The sequence below is a fragment of the Crocodylus porosus genome, unplaced genomic scaffold (assembly GCF_001723895.1).
Source record: "Crocodylus porosus isolate Cpor-Errol unplaced genomic scaffold, CroPor_comp1, whole genome shotgun sequence".
In the NCBI taxonomy this organism is placed as follows: Eukaryota; Metazoa; Chordata; order Crocodylia; family Crocodylidae; genus Crocodylus; species Crocodylus porosus.
In genome coordinates this window covers 71,639,191-71,653,929 of record NW_017728931.1, presented here as the reverse complement: position 1 = coordinate 71,653,929, position 14,739 = coordinate 71,639,191, and the positions used below count along the sequence as shown (strand labels likewise).

At 42.1% G+C, this 14,739-nt stretch overlaps 1 protein-coding gene across 4 annotated transcripts in view; it reads left to right on the top strand.

Moving 5' to 3' along the window:
• Positions 1–14,739, top strand: part of ACSS3 (acyl-CoA synthetase short-chain family member 3) — a 178,383-nt gene that overhangs the window by 74,712 nt on the left and 88,932 nt on the right. The window lies entirely within an intron of this gene.

Genomic DNA, 14,739 nt, shown 5'->3' with positions numbered 1-14,739 from the left:
TAGGAAGGGCCCTGTATCTTTGCTTAGTCCCTAATTGTCCTAGTGATTAAGGCAATCGCCTTACAAAATCAGTCAATGTTTTCATGTAGGTATACAATACTATCTATTAGCTGCCAGAATCCAAGTCAAACATCAGCTGACTTCCTAGCATGCCCATTTTTCCATGCCGTATTGATTTCATCTTACTGCCAATGCTTAGCTTTGAACCTCCACATGAACAAGCTCCTTGCCTTTGAACCTAGTAGCAAAAATTGTTTCTGCATATGTACACACCAGCTTGCTCCAGAAAATTGACCTGGTTCTCAACAAGGGGCATCATATATATCCTGCAAGCAATGCCAAAGCCCAAACATCTTTCAGTTGCGTTCTTAGCATGTGTTTGAGCCACAGTTGTCACCCCAGTCTGAACAAGTGGTCCAAAATTCCCAAACAGGGAGCTCTACTACTGTTGTCTTGGGTTTTTTTCAAATTTCAAATTTAAACTTTTTTTTTAAACTGTCCTAAGGAATATGATGTTGAGCTAAATGAACACTGGTTTTCACTGGTGTTGCCGGTGAAGAACTTGCACTAAATCCTTGATAATCTGAATAGCAATGGGTTATTAGGGATCTATTCTCAAATTTTGGCTTGAGACCACCCTCTAACAGCCTCCTTATTGAAAACCTCCAAAGATCTAATGCAGTGCTTGATGCCTGATAAGCCCAGACAGGAGGTTTGTAAACTTTCCCTTCGCCTGCTCCCCTTTAACTCTGTGGGCATGCCTGCACCACCATTTTTGTGCCATACCCAGCACCACCACTAAAGATTTAGGCAGATGTAACAATAGTATCAATACCATGTGATACTGATATGAGTGGTTACAATGAAGCATAGGTGAGTGAGAGTAGCTCTGGGGATTATGCTTGGTATTGCTGTAGGGCAATGTAGCTGGCTCATGGCCACTGGGATGGTCATGATGCCTCCTGATGGCTGTGCATTGCCTGCCTGGCTCAGGCTCTTATGTAGCTCTCTCTTGTTCACTTGCCTGTCATGCTTCATTCCTACTAGACATAGTGTAAGAAAGGCTGCCCTTGGGCTGTTGGAAAGAGCCTGAGTCTGTGCAAATCATTGGACCCTTCCTCTGGACTTTCTTCACCTCAGCTTGGCCCTCAAGCCTAATTAGGCCCTTTGTGGCTTACCTATGCCCCTGCAGGGCACCTGTAGCCTTAAGGGCAGATTGTGTGGCTCCAAGCCTTGCAAGTGTTACTGTACTGTTAGTCACTCTGTAAGGGTCTTGGCCTTACCAGCCGGCTCCCTTTATGCTCTTGCTGGGTCCTTTAGCCCAGGCCCACAGTACAGGACCTGGTTTCTAGTCTGTAGCCTCCCTGCCATCCCCGACCATCTCAGTCCCTGGTGATGGTCATTCTTGGACCTTTGGCCCCTCCTGGGCTCTGAGCCCGATCCTGGGCCAGTTGGGCCTACCCAGCTTGCTGAGCTCTGGCAGTCTCTGTCTAAAGCCCCTCTTGGGCTGCTGGCTCTCTGAGTAAGCCCTGAGCCTGCCCCTGCAGCATAACTTTAAAATAAAATACTTATGCCGTCCAGCAGATGCCCAAACTGTCTCTGGGCTTAACATAGAATAGAGAATCCTTGCCTGCATAAGCTGGTTTTTCTCTCTGCCCCAGGCAGCTTTCTCCTGTTCCCAGACATGCAGTTTCCCAGTCCCAGTTTCACTGTGACTTCAGGAGCCCTGCTGCTGTCTTGCCAGGAGCTCCTGTTTTCCTGGCCCCCAGAACTGGACTGCCTGACCAGCTGAAGCCTTGGGCTTGTATAGTTCCAGCCCAGACTTCTGTTGGTCAGGTGACTCTTCAATTACCCGCCTCACCACCTGCAAACTGCCTCTCTGGCTGCTTGCTCTCTTACAGTAGGGTTACCATAATTTCCAGTTCCAAAAAATAGGACATCTGCTGGGGGGGGGTATAGTGGGATATATGATTGTGTGTGGGGAGCAGTGGTATGACAGTGCCCTGCTTCTGCCCATTCTGTTGTCCCTCACTCTCAAGCCACAGCCCCCTGTTCCCTCTAAACCTGCAGGGTCTCCCGGCCACCATGCCCCTATGAGCAAGGGGCGGACCTAGTGTGGCTGGCTCGGCATAGAGTTCTCCACTGTCCCCAAAAGTCCCCCCTGCTCCCTTTTCCTGCTGGAGGGCCAGGCACCTCCCTCTTGTCCCCCTGCCCTGTTACAGGCCCAGCACCTGGACAGCTTCCACCAGTGCCAGCAGGCACCCCCCCCACACACTCACCCATCCCCTCCACACACCCACACACAGACTCATATGCTCTTCTGCACTACCCCCAGCCCTCTGACAGTCCTCAAGTCCTGGCCCTTCCCCATAGACTTACCTGCATCCAGCTGCCAGGGCTCCCCCCAGCACCCTACCTTGCTGCATGGTGGCCACAATTGCCCTTCCCCCAATCCCAAAGATCCCCTTGCTAGGGCAAGGTGGGAAGTGCTGGGAAAAACACTGATGCTGAGCACAGCAAAATCCTGGACATTTGAATTTAAAAAAAAAGGCTGAACAGAGATCAGATGATACAAAAAGAGGACAGGTCCAGGAAAACCTGGACATATGGTAACCCAACTTAAATGAGCAGACACACCTTGGTGACCTGCTACAGACAGTTGAATTGTTTCACTTCTGGGATTTGACACAGGCTGAACAGGAGTGGATGGGGTGTGCCCCTCAATGGAGCTTGTAGGCATGCGTAGAGGCAGTATAGATGAACCTTAAATGCTCATGGTTCTTTTAATCTTTGTACTAATTGGAGAGTAGTCATATGCCAAGGTTTCAAAAAGCAGCATTTGTTCAAGTGCCTTGCTGGCTCTCTGGGACAGGTCTCAAAATCAGTCCACCTGTAAGTGAGACAAAATGTCAGGTATGTCATCAATCCTGGGCACATGCTTAGCAGTAAAACAGATGTGGTAAGTCAGTTGCTGGTGGATGAAAGCCCTTGCTAATATTGAACTGTATGTTGGTAACATATTGTAAATGCTAAAATGCCATTCACTTTGTTTGTGAGCTCCTTGCTCCAAATAGTTACCTTCAGTAAAATGGGAATGAGTGTTAAATGTCTTACTCTCTTTGTATTTCCTTAGTTTGTCCTGTCTGAGCATGCTGAGTCCCGGTTTTAAAAGCAAAATAACAAATGCCCTGAAGCACGATGCCCCTTGATACACCTGAAGTTTTGAATCTGCCTCTAGAATCCATTCTGTTCTCCAAAAAAAACTCCTGCTGGAGTGACTCAGAAATAGTTCCCATGCTCACTGTTCTATAATGATATGGGTTCACTTTCTCAGAGGTGGCAACTGGTAGTTAGATGTAAAATGTCTGCCTCGGGGCCACAATTGGTGTACAAAATTAAGATGATCAATAATATCTTGTGGTTTATGCAGCATTGACTTCTTGGCTGCAATGTTCTTCTTGATTGATCACAAAAGTTGAAGTATTTTGGTTGGAGGATTTGAGAGGTATTAGCTTGGTTATCTTGTACAGTCTCTTAGCAGATCAGTTAAGTGAAAGCTCCTTCCATTTTAATATCTTCTAGTGCTACTTCCAGTATACTAACCAGAGTATAGAATGAGGTTGGCAGACTGCATACTCCTCATATCCTGCTTGAGAACTTCCTGTTTAGTGTTCTAAAAAGAATCTCAGACCACTGCCCATTCCAGCATCAGGCTTAATGTTTCAAATGGGGAGAACAACCTAAACCATTCCATTATTGTCAAAATTAAAACTACCTTTGAAATAAAAAGCATTAAGTTGAAAATTAAGAAAATGCTGGTTTAATGCCCTACTTTATTACAGGGGTAAAAGGCAGCTGTTTCTGCTGGGAAAAGGCAATATACAACTTCCCTACCCTGAGATTTTTTTTTTTAAAGTACATGGAGTAAACCAGAAATCCTACTGTGGATCATCAAGTTGATGCTCACATGGGTTGTCAGCGAGGTTGGAATCTTTAGATCTGTTGCACAGACCTCTGTCATTTGAGCTAATGGAACAGTCAGTAGCAATAGTATGTTGTCATACTTTGTGGATTAATGTTAGAAGGGTATATGGTAATTTGCCAGTGAGTGTTGCAGATATTTTACAGTTAGGGGAGTAAAATGTGGGATTCTGAGTTTTATTCCAAGCTGTAGGAAATAAGCATGCTTTGGTAGGCACTGCCTTTTCTGCCTGTATCTCCTGATGCACCCAGATTTGATCTTTTCTACCTCATCTCTTCTGATCTGTGCAATTTGATCCTGTCTCTCCTCACCAGAGCTCATTGTTCACTCAGTCACTCAGGTTTCTTACCCTACTCCAGTCTGCTTGTCCAGCCAATCATATTCTTTTCCAAGCTTTTCATGTACATGCCAAGGAAGGGCACCCAGTCTCCTTCCTTGGGGACTCATACAATTCTGGTTTGCCCTTACACATTCTTACAGACTCCACATGCATTTCCCCACCACTGTTCTCAGTTCTCATCTTGACCAGCAACTTATTATTGTAACTGTCTTGCTTCCCCCTCCCCTATTTATTCATCTTTGGTTCCTAGACTTAGCTACTTTGTCCAGCCAGTTACAGTCTGCCCCTTCCCTCAGCTTCTCTTCCAATTTCATTGTATGCCTCCACGTTTTTCTTTCAGAATCCCTTCCCCTATGCTGGCTTCCATTCTTAGCTTTTCCATCCTCTTCCTTTGGTTTTGAGTTTCATCTCATCCTAGTCTCCCTGTATACCAGTCCATGTCTCAGCAGACTTTATCTTCTGATCTGCTATTCTCTCTCCCTCCTACCCCATTCAACTTTTATCCCAGACTGCCTAGGTGCTAGAAGTGGGGATGGAGGCAGGGGACAGAATCCTGAATCCTTCCAACCCCTCCTCCCAAAAAAGAAAGAAAAAAAGAGGTATGCAGCCGGTATGGAAAATATTGGCCTAAATGGTTATAAAGTTTGGTAAAGTTTTATAAATGACCCAAAACCAGGTCTTAAAATGGAAATTGTTTAGCAATCTTATATAATACTGGTGCTTCCCATTCCATCTAGTATCTGTGTTTATGTTTAAAGTAGAGCATCACTGATACATCAGTCCACTATTGGATTGGCACTAATTTAAGAAAAATTGACAGTATCAGCAATCAACTTTTTTTGGCTGATGTGGCTGATAATGCCACTGATAAATGCACTGTGCATGCATGTAGCTGTAGTGCAGCATGTAAGCAGCCAGGAGTGCAGCTCAGCAGTGTGGAGAGCAGCTGGGTCTGGTTGGTAAGTCTGTTGTGAGGGAAGTGGTGGGTGGGAAGAGGGCAGATTGAGGTCCCCTTGGTCAGGAAGGGAGTGGGGCTGGAGCAGCCCCATCTGTGTATGAGGCAAGGGCAGACTGCCACTGTGGGCTAGGGTCGGGGCAGCACCCGGCTCTTCACAGTGGGGGTGGGCAGTGGTGATGCTGGAAGGGAGGCCTATGGGGGCTACAACAAATTTTGGGGTGGCTGCACCTCCCCCATAGTCCCTTTCCAGTGCTACTGCCACCTGCCCTGAGCAGAGCCCAGCCCAGCCCAGGCCTTTGCCAGAAAGAGTCTGGCTCTGCTGCTGGCCCCAGCCTGCAGCAGCAGCCTGCCCATGCCCTGCACACAGATCTGAGAGCACATGCCCCGCCATTCTCTATCGGTGTGTGTGCAGCAGCAGTGGGAGCCATGCTCCCCCCGCAAATGCCCTCTGGACAACCCACTCACGCCCCTGTCCCCCTGCTCCACCCCGCTCCGCAGTGCCGAGCCCTGCCCCAGCCCCACTCCCTCCCTCACCGCATGGGCCTCAATCTGCCCTGCCCCCCAGTCCTTCCCTCCCCTCTCGCCTCTTCCTTCACAATGGATTTACCAGTCGGACGCAGCTCTCCATACTGCCTGGCTGCATATCAGAATCGGATCAATATCAGCCGATATGACTCATAAAAAAAGGGCCATTGGTGTTGACCCAAAAAATTTTCTATTGGTGCAACCCTAATTTAAAGTACTTGAAGTTAAGAGATATCTAAGTGTTTTTTTGTAAGAATGCCATTATGTCCTGAAATACAGATGAAAAATTTACAACTTGACGTTCTTTATTTCTTGTTTCTTGTTTCTTATCAACTTCTAATTTAGATTTGCTTAGTTCACTAATAGAGGAAAATTAATCCTAAAAAGTTCTGGGCCATGGTAGGCAAGCTGTTCTTTCTAGTACTGGTGTTACTAAGCAAAGTTTATGTGGCTGCAGTTTATAGCTAACCTTTCTGTTGATGGTAAGACCAAAACCTTTTACATGTGTATGAGAATTGTGTGGAAGAGCTCCAATGCAGTCAAGTTACTAATACCCAGTTGGAAAAAGAGATGGAAGAGCTAGCTGAGATGCTTCCGTCCAGTCATCAAGATAGTGTAAGGTTTAGGAGCAATGTAAGCATTACTGCTCTGTAGTACTCTGTTGGCCTGGAACCTGGTGTTGCCAAACAGTGTATTGTATACTAGATGCTAGGCCTTAGAATGATCCGTTTTAAATATAACTCAAAGGGAGAGAGGGTGAAATTTAATTTCATTTGCATAAATACCCAACTCAAAGCTTTATGTAGAGCAAAATCTACTATGGCAGCTTAGTTGGGGAATGGGACTGCAACACAACCCCTGGATTAGCCACTGGGCATGGTATAGCACCAACATGTAGCAGTCTCAGACTGTGTGTCTTAGGAAACCAGAATTTTGTATTTTATAAAATTAAATTGAAAAAAATGAATAATATGAAGCACATTAATAACTTTTGTTGTCCAGGTCTCCTAATACAAGAAACAGGGGCATATTAAATTTAATTGAAAAGCAGCAAATTCAAAAGTGATAAAAAATAAATGATCTTTTCATATAACATGATTTTACAGTGGCACCTACTGCTGCAAGATGTTCAGGCCAAGAAGTTTTAAATACAGTTCTAAATATAATGGATAGCTGGTGTGATCCAGTCTAGTAATTCTTATGTACCAGCACATATTTGCAAGTTTCCACATCATGGAATTCTTCCCCTCCTTAGAATCATGTGCATAAAGTTATGAAGGTCCTATGTAGAATCTATATCCTGGGGAACATGGGGTGTGTCAGCCGATCCATTCTGTTCTTCCTATACAGCTAAACTATGTGGAATATCTTGCCTGGATCCTCTGTCATCTCAGACAGGAATTAAAAAACAAAAACAAAAAAAACTAAGAGAAAAAAACCTCAGAAATATCCAAACCTGTAATTTTATTTCAATTTTATACACATTTAAATTGCAACTTTTAATGATCTCTAGGTACATTTAGAAAGAATGAAAAGAACGTTCTATAATATACCCACAAATTTACATTAGCAAATGAGTGCAACACTCTCCACCCAATTCCTTAAAAAAAAAAAAGGCTTGGAGGTAGAGGTCATGCTGGGGGTACTGCTCTTCCTTGCCAGAACAAATTGAAGTATAAACTTCAAAATGAAAGCTGAAATTACTTAGTATTGCCTTGCAGACCTCACAGTGACCAATCTAGTAATGTTAGGTGCAAGCTCTTTTAAATATGAGGAATGGTTTACAATAGTAGTTTCTGTTATGTTTTGGAAACCACACCAACCTGTATCTGGGCTTTAAAGTCCTGATCAAAATCCCATGTAGGTCAATCCTGCTTATTTGGTTTTGGATTAGATCTAAAACCTTAATAATGTTGAACATAAGGGTGGAATTCTAGGTTTTAGAGACTAGCTTAAGATGTGTTCATTTAATGCAAAAGTCACAAAACCCATTTCTTGCTCATTAAGATTTAGGAACATAATTGAAATGAAATGCATTGACATAGCATAACAAATAACTCTTCAGGAAAATAACTCTACAAGTGTTTTCATCTCTCACGTGTCTCAGCCTTGCTTTGTTATATAATAGGAGAAATTCTGTGGTTCATTTGTTTATTGGTCCTCAGGTGCATTGCCCAAGAATTTCCTTTGGGACTGTCTACATGTAGGCTTGCTGAAATGCTTGCTTCTTTTCTCCTGCCCACAGTATTGGCTCTGTGTGCTAGAGAGAAATCCTGTTTTAGCAGTTAAAGTTGGAAGCTTCTATACTTCAGACTTGGTCATGTCTCTTCAGTTCTCTGTCTGCTCTATAATATGGAGATACTTTACAGGGGTTTTATCATGGTTTGTTAATAATTTACGTTACATCTCTGAGATTTATTCTATACTTTTATGGAAAATACTTAATTAAAATCCTCTAGGTGCATGTATGAAGTTTTTTAGAAAGGATATTGGCCAAATGTTTCAAACCTTTTGATTTAAACACCTATTTAAGGCTGATGTTAGAGAGACTGCAACTTTGCACCTTGCATTACTCTTCGGTTTTTAACTGAAGGTTTCACGTTTTAAACATTTGGTCTGTGTTTCTCCTCCATCCATTCTGTCTTGTAAAATACATCTTGTTGAATAAGCTACTTAACTTCAGGACAGAACTGCATCGTTCTTACAGATGCCTGAACTGGACACCAGCAGCCTGCCCAGGGCATGTGAGCAGTGGATTACAGCTCTACCCTGGTTCTGGTCCGTGCACTGCTGCAAAATCCCAGCCCCGGCTCCAGCACAGCTCCCCACCCTGCTGAGCCTTGCTTGGGCTGGTCTCCATGGATACCCTGGCCCCATGCTGTCACAGCCCCATGGCTCCTGAGCTCTCGGTGGAAACTGATCGGAGTGATACAGGCAGGGGTTGCTGGGAAATGGAGTCTGTCATGGGCTTGATCTGGCCTACAGGCCAGACTTTGCCCACCCCTGGTCTAGAGGGATCCTTGATTCTAACTCTGTGGCTAGATGTCTAATTTTTTTAGATATTCCAATAAGTAAGTCAGGGTAACTGTAAAAAAAAAAAAAAAAAAAAACAGAAGCGTCTGGCCTTCCCTCTTGCATTTGCCAGCTTCACATTGCCTCAGGCTGCTTTGTTCTAGTATACACATTTCCATATATATATAAAATGACCTAATACTGATATCTGTGAAAGTGGTGGTTGCTAATCTTCAGCTGATCTGGTATATAAAGTACTTCTTCTGTATTTGTTATATAATGATGAGTCATTATTAATGCAGTTAGCTGAATTGATAGACTTCAAGATCCTGGATGATACAGAGAGGGCTGAAGTATTTAATGCCTTTTTTTTTTTTTTTACTTCAGTCTTCACAAATAAAGTCAGTTACCAGATGTTAAGTGAAGTTGGCAGAAAACACAGTGAAGAAGGCAAAGAGCCCAGGCTTGTGGAAGAACAAGTGATATATCTTGATTTTCGCAAAGTTTTTGACACCTGTCTCCCCTGACATTCTCATTAATAAAGTAAGGAAATACAGACTAGATGAAATACTCTAAGTTGGTTACGTAACTGGTTGGATCTTTGTGCTCAGTTCATAGTCATGAATCACTCAATGTCTGGCTGGGAGGAGGGTATCAAGTAGGGTTCCCCAGGGGTCTGCTCCAGATTGGTTATTGTTTAACATCTTAATAATTTGGAGGATGAGAATGAGGTCAGGCTTAGCAAATTTGTGGTTGACACCTAGGTGGGTGGAGTTGCAGACACACTGGAGGGTAGAGCTAGGATCCAGAATAATCTGGAGAGACTAGAGAAATGGTCCTTTATCAAGCAAAGAAAATTCAACCAAGGCAAGTGAAAAGTCCTGTACTTAGGATGGAATAATTGCATGTCCAATGACAGACTGGAGAATGACCGGCTAGGCTGCAGTATTGCAAAGGAGGATCTGGGGATTACAGTGGATGAGACTCTGAATATGAATCAACACTGCTTTTGTTGCAAAATAAGCCTACAGCATACTGGGTTGTATTAACAGGAGTGTTCCCTGTAAATTGAGGGAAGTGATTCTTCCAGTCTGTTCGACAGTGGTGAGACGTAACTTGGAGTACTGTGTCCAGTTTTGGGCCCCATTTGTCAAGAAATATATAGACAGATTAGAAAAAGTCCAATGCATTGTGACAACAATGATTAAAAGCCTGGGAAATGTAATTTGTGAAGAAAGTTTGAAAGACAGATTATTATTTATTCTGGAGAAGAGAAGACTGACTGGGGATTGGATAATAATCTGCAGATACATTGAGGGTCGATTATAAAAAGGATGGAGACTGTTCTCTGTGGCCATAGGAGCCAAGGCTAAAAGCGATGACCTTGAGCTGCTGCACAGGAAATTTAGGTTGGAAATTAGAAAGAACTATGCGGGTGGTCACACACTGAAACAGACTACCTGGAGAAGTGGTGTAATCTGCATCCCAGAAAATTTTGCAGACCAGGTTAGACTGATATTTGACTAAGATGGTTTAGTCAGGGTTTGTAAGGAATCTAGATCCAACTGGGGCTGATCCAGTCAGCCCTAAAGTCCTCAGGAAAAAGGCTTGCCTACAAGGGCCTTTATAAGCTCAGGCCAGACAAGAGAACTGTCTGAGCAACAGACCACTTGGCTGCATCTGCTGACCTGCCTGTAACCCTGCCAACCTGGTTGCCTCCTTGCTCCTACCTCGATTCCATCTGACCCTGGCCTAGTCTAACCCTTGCCTCTGTCCTTAGTCTACCTGTGCCTTGCCCCTGCCTAGTTCCTAAACGCACCTTAGCTTGAATCTATACCTCACTTCTACCTTCCAGCCCTAAACTTCTGTGAATCTGTGAATCCTGAATCCTTGCTCGACACCTGCTACCATCCCCCACACTCTGCCCCTCTTACTAATTTTTGATTACTACTAGAAAACTGATATGCAGAACTGTTCTGGAAATAAAACCTGAAACTTGAAACCTGAGAGAAGAAATTGCAGTTATCGTCTGTACTCTTAATACAATTAATACTAATTCTTTTAGTTAGTATTGCTTTGGTTATTCTATGGAGACTTGCCTCATGAGATGTTTCCTGTTGCAAGCAATTACGTTGCTCCACTGAATTAGGGTAAAAAATATTGAAGAATAATGTCTCATTTGGTGAGCTCAGTTTAATCTGTAAAGGAATGAAGTGTTTATTACAAATTTATTGGGATGGAACTTTGCTGTAAGCTTCCTCCCAGCAGGATCCTGCTAATGCTGCTGAGAAAGCAATACAACTATAAATCATCTCAGTCTCCTCCTTCCTCTCTCGGGGTGTTCTCATTGATGGTAATGGAAGTGTTGTCACACACAAGACATTTTACCCAGCGTGCTACAGTGAACCTCACTGAATAATGACTAATAAAGAAGTAAATTGCCAAATAAACTCAGTGCCCATTAATTTATGTAATTATCTTCTAATTTTTGTTAGAGAAATGTTATGAAACTGATACAATTGTTGTTTGAAAAGCAGGGTTGTGTGTCAAACATCAGGCCTGCTTTCATGGGCATTTTTCCACGTGTTATGGGTCGTGGTACCGGGTGCTTTAATTAGTGAGCCATGTGGCACATGTATCAGTGTCTCCACGCATCCCTGCACTGAAAAAATGGTCGTAGGGCGCTTTGAACTAAATCTCATCAAATGTGTTTTATTTCAAAGCGCCCTGCTGCCATTTTGTCAGCACAGAGACTCACGGCAATGCTGAAACATGTGACATGGAAGCCTGCCAGAGCATGTCAATTTCTGTGATCCAGCAAACTCGATTTATCGAGTCTGTTCTGATGCACTGGATTTCTAGCACATCGGAGCAGGCTTTGCACACATGTATAGAAACCCCATGTGACTACTGTAATCAAGTAATATTCTGCATTAGTTGGTCATTCATGAAAAAAATCCCTATGTCTTTTGATTCGTAAAAAAATTACATGTTTATATATCAAAATTATCAAGATCTTCTATAGGTTTTTTATTTGTTTTGATGTCTTGCATGAAATGTTGCTTTCTCTTGATTTAGCTATTTTGCAGTATTCTAATTCCTAGCTGTTTGCTAGCTGTTTTTACTGTAATTGTGGCTTTCTTTCAACTGAGTTTTGTAAAGACCTTTGGAATGAATTGCTTATAAATCCAAAACACTTTAGTTTTACTCTATCCATTTTCTTTTAACATAGGGTAAACCTTGATACCATGAATTCTGACAGCATTTGCTTTGGTAAGGGAAAAAAACTTTGCCTGATTTGAAAATCCTGGCATATTTAATCTAACTCTTTGAAAGTAGAGTGAAAATGTATTTCAGCACAGGAATAAACATGTTATACTATAATTTTTCTATGTTGGTGACAAAGATGTTTCATGCAGTTTTAGGGGGAAAAGTGTGTGCGTGTCTCTGGGTGTGTTTGTATATTAAATATATCAAGTCTGCATAAAAAAGAAGCATGGAACACACTCTGTTAGGTAACCTCATAATCTTACTTTTGTACCTCTTGTCTTCCATTTTATTGGCTTCCATACTTCTTAAGAGATCAGCTTAAGCGAAATTTTCTTAACTGACATTCTAGTTTCCTTCATTCCTTTTAGATAGTCAAGAGACAATGCTGTCCATCTTTGCTGAAAAAGACATAAAGGGTTAGGTCATTAGCATGTCACTGGCTTCATAACCTCTGGAAGCGGTTCTCAACTGGGGTACCATGAGAAACTTTCAGCAGGTGGAGTGGTACTGTGAGCTTCCTACAAAGCCAGATTAGAAAGTAGCTCTCCCAAATCTCACCACAGTCCTTCCAGGTCTGACCAACATGGCACCTCATGTAAACAGAGATGTGAGAGGTACACAGTGAGGTTCCATTTGGCCACAGCCCATCATGGGAACACCTTGGTTGAGAACCGTTGCCATAAGGACAAGAGAATTCACTAATATGCCAGCAGACCACATGGTATTTTTATGCCTGTGTAAAACAAAACCAAGCCAAACCAAACCCACCCAAAAATGGTGTTTATTTGACCAGCCTTGTTCCCACTCAGACACAGTATGCCTTTTTAAAAAGCTCATAATTTCTTACTTTCTGTAAATCGAAGAGATAAAAATATGTTACATAAGCTAGGACAAATCAGGTCAATTTGAATTAATTTAATATTCTACTCTCAGCAATCCCATTCATATCCATTGGGAGTTTCTCATAAAGAGGAAAAGCAAAATTGCACTTTATTTTGCTGTCTAGATGTCACTCCTGTTCTGTTGATGTGGTGTGAATCAGGATAATTCCATTGCAACTAATTAAGAATTTATTTTGTAAGTGACAAAAGAATCAAACCTGTCTTCGGGGGAGATGATAGACTTTTGTTTTGTTTTTTAAACATGAGCATGGATGGGAGCCAATATTGCAGTGTCTGCTGTCGTCTTCTGTTGTGGGAAAAGGAAAACATTAAAGACTAAGTACAGACAGTTAAAAAGCCTGAGGTTGAATTGATTCAATTTTTGCAGGTTAGTCTGAGCTCCATAGACTGAACCAAGAAGCAAGTAAACAGACATTCATTTCTGATTAAAAAAAATGCAGCCACATGCTTGCAGTAGCCCAGGCCAGAAGATGGGGGGTGGGGGGGGGTGGGGATACAGAATGCCTCCTTGCTTGGCTGAAACAGACTGCATGGGCCAAAGCTAACCAACCCACCCACCCTACAAGGTGGGATTTTCAGGGAAGGTGCAAAGCATCCTGGGATGCTTGGGGACTGTGAGTTAACTTAAATCTGGAGGGAATCTGGGGCAGAAGTTCAGTACACTGATTTAACCTAAATCAGTTAAGTTCGATTACTACATCCATCCAGGTATATCTTAAATTGGTTTTGGCCATTTTGAGAGCAGTTTATATGCACTGAACTTCTGTTGTGTTACACATCTGAACCCGTTTCCCATCACTTATACTGGCTGATGTGTAATTACTGTCTGTAGCCAAAGAGTCCAGTAAACTCCTTATTGAGTAAGGAATTACTTGGTAAGCTAAGGCAGTATGCCAGTGGTTCTCAGTGGCTGGGGTGTGACCAACTTCAGAAAAGTTATGGAGCACTGACTTAAAAACATTAAGAACCACTGGCTTATGGAATATTGAAGTCCTTAATGGTTATAAATAAGTATGAAGTGATTGAGAATTACAGAATTGCAAGTGAGAGACGTTTTGGAAAGCAAAAGTTGCTTTCTGATGGATCTTTTGCAATTGATCTATTTATTTCTTTTAAAAGTACAAACCAGTTTGTATACATTATGTTTTTATCATGGAAAGATTTTTGATTCAACTGATATTTTGCTCCAACAGGACCAAATGTAAATGTACTTAAAAGGAACATATGTTAAAGTTTACACATTTCTAATTTCCTTTTAAAATAATTTAAAGAAATACATAAAATAAGTCGCCATCTAAAGATACATATGAAGATGATGACACCAGTATGCAGAGCCATCCATATTCTTTGGTAATAATAAAAAAAAGTTTCAATCTCAACACACACATGCTTCAACAAAAAGCTTCCTTTGTTACAAAATAAGTAACAGATACAATGAATTAGTAAAAACAAAGAAAAACCTTTCAAATATTTTAAACTATTTGTCATAATTGAGGGTCTACTTCCGCAAACATGCACATCAATAATTTTATTCACACAAGTGTTCTGTTGAGTCCATGCAACTATCCTTGGATATTTAGTTATTTAATGTATTTATATCTTAGTGAATCTAAATTGATACTCTTGTGATTTTTCCTGGAGGTGGGTGGAATGATCATAATTTCCCACCCCCCCAATTACTGTGTTATAGGATAATCACTGATTTATTCTATAATCCTTTGAATATTTGCAGTCCTCATACTGGAGTTGA